This window comes from Ailuropoda melanoleuca, chromosome 17 (genome assembly GCF_002007445.2).
Source record: "Ailuropoda melanoleuca isolate Jingjing chromosome 17, ASM200744v2, whole genome shotgun sequence".
Taxonomy (NCBI): Eukaryota; Metazoa; Chordata; class Mammalia; order Carnivora; family Ursidae; genus Ailuropoda; species Ailuropoda melanoleuca.
In genome coordinates this window covers 11,362,244-11,371,063 of record NC_048234.1, presented here as the reverse complement: position 1 = coordinate 11,371,063, position 8,820 = coordinate 11,362,244, and the positions used below count along the sequence as shown (strand labels likewise).

Below are 8,820 nucleotides of genomic sequence, written 5' to 3'. Positions count from 1 at the left end.
CTGCTGCGGCGGCTCCGCAGGCTCCGGTCGCTCCCGCCTCCCCAGCGTTACCCGCGGCCACAGCCGCGCACCCAGGCAGGCTCGGAGGAGCGGAGGTGAGCCGGGGCCACGAGCTTCGGGGGGCGAGAGCGGGGCCCCGGGGTGCGGACCCTCCCCTCCCCAGGGCGCGGACGCTCTCTCGGCGCGGCTCCCCTCCAGTCAGCCCCCCAGAGCATGCACCCCAGCTGCCCCAGCTAAGTCCCCACCTCAGGTGGACCCCTTTCTTTCCAACCAGGCCCCGCCCCACGGGCTGGAGGACAGCCCCCTCCCCATCTGGATCCCTCTTTCCGCTGCAAGGACCCCCCCATTTCCCTATCGGGGGGTCTTCCGTTTACATCCTCGGAGTCAGGGGCTCCTCTTACTCCCACCCCAGATCCAGGAGCCCCCTCCAGGCCCTCATCCTCTACCTTTCAGCTTGGAACAACCCCGCCCAGCCTCCCCAGAGCACTTTCCTCCCCTCCTCGGGCCAGGAGCCCCTTTCCTCCCGAGCCGAGCCCGATCTCCCTCCCGCCCCCATGCACAGCCCAGCCCCTGTTTCCTCCAGGAATCGGGGGAGGGGTCCTCTCTGTCCAGGATCCCGTCCTGTCCCCCCCTCTCTTTCGGGCTGGAGCGGGGCCCTTTTCCCTCCCCAGGGACCAGGTTCTGCCTCCCCACCCCGACCCCCACAGCACAGCGGGGACGGGGGCGGCAGAGCCTGGCTCCAGCTGCCTTTTGTTCCGCGTGGGATGGCAGAGACCCCGCCCGGCGGTCCCGTTCGGCTAATCCGGGTGGGTGAATGGGTGCGTGGGGGCCGGCCTCTTCAAGGAGACCCTCTCTTTCCCCTTGGGGCGGCTCCCCCTGAGCAGAGCGCGTTGGGAGAGGCTGGCCCTTCCTAGAGGAGTCTGTGCCAACAGGTTTTTGTTTGCGACCTGAAGTTGGCCCAGTGGCTTGGGGGGCGGGGGTTAGGGAGTGTGAGGGCAGCTTGCTCTCGCCGGAAACCCCAGCAGGGGCCTGTGAAAGTCCATTCCGCCGCCCAGGGGCACGGCCTGGGGTCCCTTCACTGTTTTGTCCTGGGGACACATCTGAAATCTGTGCTTTTAAGAGAGGACGAGGCTTGACCATATTGGGGTTCAGATGGGGGACACTGAGGTCCAGAGATGCAGTTGTTTGCCCAAGGTCATGCAGTGATACTGTGTCACTGCCAAAGCCAGGAGCTTGGTCTCCAGGGTGCTCTCTCCACATATCTTAGGATTTTTTTTAGAGAGATGCTCAGGATAACACCCCCTTCCCCCTTTTATTTCTAACATTCACACAAGATAATGGGCAGGAAAAGATGTGAAGTATGAGTTTTTCCTTTCTACCTCCAAAAATGCCCTGTGAAAGAAGAGGTTGGAACAGGAGGTTAAAACGATTGAAAAAGGTGAATTTTAATTACCCCCCCTCCCAATTATGTAAGATAATGAAGATTTGGCAGAAAACATGTACATCTTGGTAGCTCTAGATACCAGATGATAGGTGCTGGCAAAATCATATCCTGAATCCTGCACAGCAGTGATTGAGTTTGCACTGATAATTAAGTTTTCATCTGTATTTAAATGAACCTCAGAAGGGACTACAGTTTTTTTTCTGACTTGTTCTTGTTCCAGTGATTGTATTTGGAATCAGTGATGGTGTTGGAGAAGGGACCAAGATCTGCTCTTTTCTGTCTCTGTATTTATACTTTTATATTTTTAAAGCTTACTGGTTTCTTTAGTTTTAATATGGGTTTGGTCATGTTACCCCTGGGCTTTTCTTCTGTAAGCCTCGAATGAGATAGATAGTGGCTAGTTAAGAGTTGGGTAAAGTGCAAATTATTCTAAGACACAATTCAGGATTGTATCCCCAGGGCCCTGGACCAGGAGCAAGTTTGGATGGTCCTGTGGGATGTACTGATATCTCGTGGTTTACACAGGCTTTTTGCCTCCTTGAACCTTGAGTTTGACAGACGGGGAGGGTGGAGAACTCTCTCCCAGCAAGGTGTGTTGTGTCAAACACGGTGGCCCATGTGCGAAACGTAACTTGCAAGTGGTGATATCTAGCTTGGTGTATGCAGCCTTGAAAATGACCCATCTCTTGTAAAAAAGCTCTTGTAGAAATATAATTGATGCCTCTTAATCTGTCTTCCATGGTAAGGTGCAGATTTCCTAGGAGTTGGGATTCTGGTAAGAGCGCTCCAAAGTAGATGAAGGGTTTTTAGGACTTCGATTTGTTTTAATGGCTTGGGTCTTCTTGAACTTAAAGAGTGGGCTTGCTTTTTTTTTTTTTTTAAGATTTCATTGGGAAGAGGGTTGCTTCCAGTTCTTTGTGGACTAAAGTGCCAAGAGATTTTCATGCATGGAACTGTCATTTTCATACCCTTGGGAAACACATTAAAGTTTTTAAGGCTTTTTGGCAGTAGTTCTTCCAGAACCTTCCTGTCGGATTGATGGGGCATGGATGACTGTGGTGGTTGTCATTTCATGGTGGGAGTCCCTGGCCATCCTGAGCCTTGCAGAAATGAAAGGGCTTGCATTTGGGGAACTTGAAGTTGGGGGGATATGAGGAATTTTCTAGCTCAAACCCCGCCCCCCATTTGTCTGCTGAACTTTCTATTCATGTGTTCAGTTTAAACAAACATCTTCTGTCAAGCCTTTGCCGGCCAACTCCACCAGTGTTGGGGTCCCTCAAACTCTTCTCTCCAAGCCTCACCTCCCCCAATCTTTTGGAGCACTTTATCACGTGGTGTCTGTATATGGAGCTCTTGTGGCGCTGTGACGTCTTCGAGGACAGTCTTTGTTTACTTCTCCAGTCCCTCCTCAGTCCCTCCTCAGTCCCTGACCCGTGGTGGGTGCCCAGTACAGGTCTGGGATGTGAGTGAGTAGTCTGGGCGCCAAGGAGCAAACTTCTTTTGATCACCCAGTACAGGCTTCCCTGTTCTGTCTTGCTCTTGCCAAAACCACTGCTGTTGGGCCAGCAGTCCTACGTCATATGGGTATGTCATGTTACGTGACATGTGGGTGTCATCAGCCACAGGCATATTATATATTATCCCTCTTCTGCAGTTGAGGAAACTGAGACCCAGAGGCTTCAGTCACACAGCTAGTAAGTGATGGGGCTGGGATTCGAACGGGTTTGTTGGAAGCGAAAATATTCTTAACACCTCCCAGCTCATTTGAGAAACCAAGTCTCACAGAGATGAGGAGACTTCCTTCAAGGCAAGTTGACAGTGGACTGAGTGCCATGGGATGATGTAACTAAGGCTGTCGAGGGTGGGAGAGAGCACATTTTGTTTTTGTCAGCTGCATTGTGAAGTGACTGTTTATGTCCATCTGTTGAGTTTTTGAAGATTGACAAGCATTCTGATAACTTTGTCAATGGAATTTTCTTTGGTCTGATTTAGCTTGTCCAGGGTGCCTAAAAATAGAAACTTAGAAAAACAAATAGAGTGAAATAAGTGTCGGGGCCCTTAAGTCAGTGTATTCTGTGTAACCCATCTATGGACTTTTTCACTAGATCTATTTTCCTGTCATGTGGTTAAGTTTTTTTATGTCTTGAAATGCAAAGTTGTGTCAGCAGACTTTTTTTTTTTAATGTAATTTCATTTTGTCTTCATATCAACATATAACATAGGAAAACAACAGGGGCACCTGGGTGCCTCAGTCTGTTAAGTGTCCTATCCTTGGGGCGCCTGGGTGGCACAGCGGTTAAACGTCTGCCTTCGGCTCAGGGCGTGATCCCAGAGTCATGGGATCGAGCCCCACGTCAGGCTCCTCTGCTGTGAACCTGCTTCTTCCTCTCCCACTCCCCCTTCTTGTGCTCCCCCTCTCGCTGGCTGTCTCTATCTCTGTCAAATAAATAAATAAAATCTTTTAAAAAAAAAAGTGTCCTATCCTTGATCTCAGTTCAGGTCTTGATCTCAAGGTCGTGAGTTAGAGCCCCACATTGGGCTCCACACTGGGCGTGAAGCCTACTTTAAAAACAACAACCAACCAACAACCATGTAACATGGGGTTACCCCACTCATCTGTGAGTGGAAAAACGGAGGCCCAGAGAGGTTAAGTAACTGTGAGGAACTGGCACAGCCAGAAGTCAAACCAAGGTCTGTGTGATTCCCAAACCTGGCTTCCTACCCCAACAGGTCCTGTATAAAGACCTTCAGTGTTAGGTGTACTCATTTAAATTATAGGGTAAACTTGCAATCTTGAAAATCTCCACCAAGTCTGTGTAGAAGGCTAGGAATGGTGAATGAGATTTCTTTTTTCTAACCTAGGATCTGTGAGAGCGCTGTGGGTTGAATGTCAAGAGTTTAATGAACCACTTGAACTGACAGACGGCAGATTTAGGGTTAGATAAAAAAAAGGCCTGCCTCCTTTGAACCAGATCTGCAACGTTGTTAAAATGCTCCGTGTACATGCATTGGATTCTTTCTGGTGACTCATTCCCAGCATCCCCAGGTACTGGAACCTTTGTGCCTGGGCACCGAAAAGCCTTCCTGTGGGTCAAGGCTGCACTTTGAAGCGCCTTGGAGACAGAACAGGTAACTTCCTTCTCTCTCGATTCAAAGCAGTGCTAGGCAGCGGGTGCACAGAGAGCTGTAAATGAAGGGACTCCCTCCCCCACTTCTCTTCATGGCAGCCCCGCTGCTAAATGGAGCAGGGAAAAAGCAGGCTCGTCCTGAGGGATGGCTGACCGTCTAGGGCTGATGCATGATGTGGATTTAAAAGCATCTATAATTAATCACTTCTGAGTGCAGGCCTCATCCTTCCTCTCACTCCCACCCCTCTTAAGCTAATGTCATCGTCGCACCCCGGTGGCTCAGGAGCGAGGGCACCAAATGGTACAGACAATTTGGCTACAGAGGCCATGTGAGAACTGGCTTTGGAATCAGATGTGGGTACAAATTGGTCTCCTGGCTGGGTGGCTTTGAACACTCTCATCACTGAGCTGAGTTTTCCTCGTCTCTGAAGTGGGGCTAATAATAACCATCTTGCAGAAGAGACTGGTGTTTCTCAGACTCCAAGCGTGCGTTGGAATCACCCAGAAGTCCTGTCAGACACATTGCCGGCCTCCATCCCCAGAGTGTCTGATTCAGTAGGTCTGGGGTGAGGCCCGAGAATGTGCATTTTCGGTCAGTTTCCAGGTGCTACTGATACTTCTGGCGCGGGAACCAGATCTGGGGACCCTGGCCCAGAGGACTGAATACAAAGGGAGTTCCTGACTCTTCCTGGACACTCAAACACAGAGGTGCTTCTCTGCCTCTGAAATGCACCCGAATTGCTCAGAAGATGATGGCATGACCCTTGGGAAGGGAGTTTGGTTTGTCAAAGAGATGTTTTCACTTTTGTTCTTACGTGATCAGAATTGGGACTCTGGTCCCAGGCATCATCACTGTGTGAGTTAGTCGGGATGTGTTCCTTCATGAAGGGGCTGTGAGACATCAATGCCCTTCGGAGGGGCAGTAAATCTAGGATTCTGTTAGGAAAGCCGGTTCGTCGTTCCCACACATCAACAAGATGTTCACTGTCAAGGCTTTTTAGAAATGCAGCTGAGAAAGGGCAGGGCACTAGGCCGACTCCCACGAGGCCATTAGGGATGGGCACTGGTGTTAATGGAAGTCACTGCTCCTCCCTCCAATGGTTCAGATTGATTTAATATTCTTTGGTGTTTACAGTGGCGGGGGGGAGTTGTTTTCCACCAATAGTAATCATCAGCTTGTCCGTCAAAACCAAACCTGTGTGTGTGTGCGTGTGTGAGAGAGAGAGCTGTGCGTGCACCCTGACAGTTTTTGAATGTCTCCTGTGTGCCAGGCCATATGCTACTCCTTTTAGGCACAATATTTAATTTAATTTTCATTATGATCCTGCAAGGTCACTGTTTCTCTTTTTGCAATGCAAAAGCTCAGGCGCAGAGGGGTTCAGCAACCTGCCTCAGGCCACACAGCCAGTAAGTTACCCCAGCTGGTATTTGCTGCCACCTGTGACAGATTCAAAACCACAGTTTTTCCACTGCCTCACTCTGCAGCCGTGCCAGGTGCTCCCGTTGCCTTGCTGCCGCCTCAGCACCCTGGGAGGTATGCATTTCACAGCCCAGCAGACTGAGGCTCAGAGGGGTTAGGCTTGTTCACGTGCAGCCAGCCAGTCCCATACCTACCGGGTTTGGGAGCCTCATGAAGCTCTTTCTGCGACAGCCCCTCACCTCCTCGTCGTCGGGGCCACAGAAGTAAATTCAAAGACCTCAGTCTGCCTGGTTGCATACAGCAGGGACCTGGGAGGACCCCAGCTGGCTTGGCTGGGGAGGAAGTCTGTGTGGGCTGGGAAGGGTTTTTGTGTTTGCAAAACTGTGTTAAAATAATTGCCCAAATTGCTCTGAGGAAAGGGCTCATTTCTTTTTTACTCTGTAATCGTGAAGCTCTGCACATTGGCTCTGTGAACATGACACGTGGGAATTAAGGACTAAAAGAATATCCCGGTTAATGCTGTTGTTAAAACGTGATCAAGTTCCTACGGAAGAACTCGATAGTCTTAAAAAGTTCTATAAATAAAAATATAAAGTGTCTCCTTCCTCAGGAGGCAATTAACATATGACTTACAGCAACTGGGTGATTTTTCTGGTCTTAACAGGGTATGTGGAGGTTGGGGTGTGATCACTTTCCCAAGGTTTGCAAATTGCCTGCAGCTCCCAAGCCAAGGAATGGTAAACAGCTATGTGTCAGTACCTGCCCTGCGTGCTCTTGTGCTCTCGGGAGGCCCTGGAGGTTTGGACTCAAATTTGTTGTTTTGTAAACTCTTTAAGGCTGAAGTGAATCAAGCATGAGAGCTAGAAGTTGGCTATTCAGAGTCTGCCCCCTTCCCCTCCTGCCTCCCTCCCCCCAAAAGTCATAGCAGTGGAGTACTAGTGATGGCCTGAAAAGTCAGATTTTTACTTGAAAGCGACCTCTCCGTGAGTGCCCGTTTGGTATCTGTTGCTGTCCTGGGGTGTAATGACTGTACTTTGGGTCCAAAAATTTGGGAAACACATGACAAGGGGAATAATTTTGATGCCACTTTAGGAGAGGCAGTCCAGCTGATGTAGATGTATGGGCACCAAATCAAGGACAATTTCATGACATTAGAGCAGAATATTTGAGGTTGGTGTTGGCCTGGAAAATATGCAACATGTGGTCTCTAGTCAAAACGATGGGTGTAAATGAAATGCCATATTTCCTGCCACCGATTGAGAAGACAAAGTTAACATTTGTGAGACAGTTAGAAGCTGGTGGTTTGCTGAGCTGTGATTTTGATTCTTTGTCAGGGCATCGAGAATGGAGAAGAATCTGGAAGGGTCAGGAAAGATGTCAGGGAGAAGGTAGGGTTTGAGGTGGACCTCAAAGGACCGGGAACAGGGTCCGGGTACAGAAGACAGATGGGAAGGCATTTCAGATGGGAACAGCAGGGGGCAAAGCTTGGGGTGGGCTGGGGCACCCGACATACACAGAAGCAGTTCTGCATGGTGGATGCCTGCTGGGAACAGTGAGGACTAAGGTGGCCGGATGGCCATGGCCTCTAATGAGGCAGCGGCCCTGGGATTTGCTGGTGTTGGCAGTAGGGAGCGCAAGTGTTTGGGGAGGGGCCCTGTGGCAGGGCCTGACCGGGCAGGTTGGTGGGACTGGATAGGTCGCAGTTCCAGAAACAGCACAAGGTGCGTGTCAGCGCGAAGGGAGGTCCTGGAGCCCAGGTCTGTTTGGGGAGAGGCAGGTGCCCTGGAGGCCCTGGTGCTGGCTGGGAAGTGTGGATGGGACAGCCTGCAAGCCTACAGTTTTTATCCTTGGCTGCACCTGCAGGTCACATGGCCTGGAAAGCTTTTTAAAAATGCCTGTGATGGGGCCCCACCCCAGACCACGGAGGGAGAGCCGATAGTTTTTTTTAGAAGTGCCCCAGATGATTTTCAGGGTTTGTGTGGGCTGACAAGATGAACTGTGTGTGCAGGGGAGCCTCTGGGAGTGTCAGGGATTAGAAGGTGGGAGAAAAATGGGAGCCAGAAGCCTGTGCAGTGATGAGATATGGGGTGTTGGGCCCTGAGCTACTGTAGAGTGACTGAGGACCAGCTCCGGGAAAGAGGGAGGGGGCACCAGAGAAGGAATCGTGCCAGGGAGTAGTGACCCTGTCCGAGGGTGCTGAGGTTTGCCTTTGAGCTCCTTTGCCAAGGGGGGCTGGTGTAGCCCAGAGTATAAACCAGGTGAAGGCAGGAGAAGAGATTGTGCCCCAACCATTTGGTAATCCTCCTTCCCCCGGATTTTCAGCCAGGCCTACGGAGCAGGCACAGCGGGTTCTTACCTGGTCCTTCAAGCCTGCGAGCCAGATTCCTTCCTCTGCCTCTAGTTGCAATGACTGCAGCAAACACTACTTATAAACCTTAAAACTATATTTCTTCAAAGTAATTCTATCAAAGATAGTTGGGGTCCAGAGTACCCGATTGAGGCGGATTCACCTTGCTAGTCGAACGTTAGAAGGAAGGTTTTACCCGGCGCATTTAATGCATATCACCGTATCATAATTTGTGAAATTTTCAGAAAAAAAATTAGCTTATAGTTCAATTCATTCCATCTTTAGTGTTTATTGAGCACATATGTCCTAATGCCCTATAGGTTGGGGATGCATGGGTGATGAGATGTGAGTTCCTGCCCTCGAGTAGCTCATGGTCTGCAGAGAGTGGCTCTTGACAGAAAAGTAATGGCAGCCCAGGGAGGGAGGTTAAAAAGTGGTGTCAGATACGGAGAGTGAATCGGGGTGTCAGAGAAGACTTCAG

The 8,820-nt window shown here is 50.4% G+C and overlaps 1 protein-coding gene across 9 annotated transcripts in view; it reads left to right on the top strand.

Moving 5' to 3' along the window:
• The window catches only part of EPN2 (epsin 2), a 79,008-nt gene continuing 70,188 nt past the window's right edge, over positions 1-8,820 (top strand). For 8 of the 9 annotated variants that reach the window (XM_034647431.1, XM_034647430.1, XM_034647429.1 and 5 more), the window contains exon 1: positions 1-95. The gene's annotated coding sequence lies outside the window, so the exon portion shown is untranslated. The remainder of the gene's footprint in view (positions 96-8,820) is intronic. The other variant, XM_034647432.1, reaches the window with a different exon arrangement.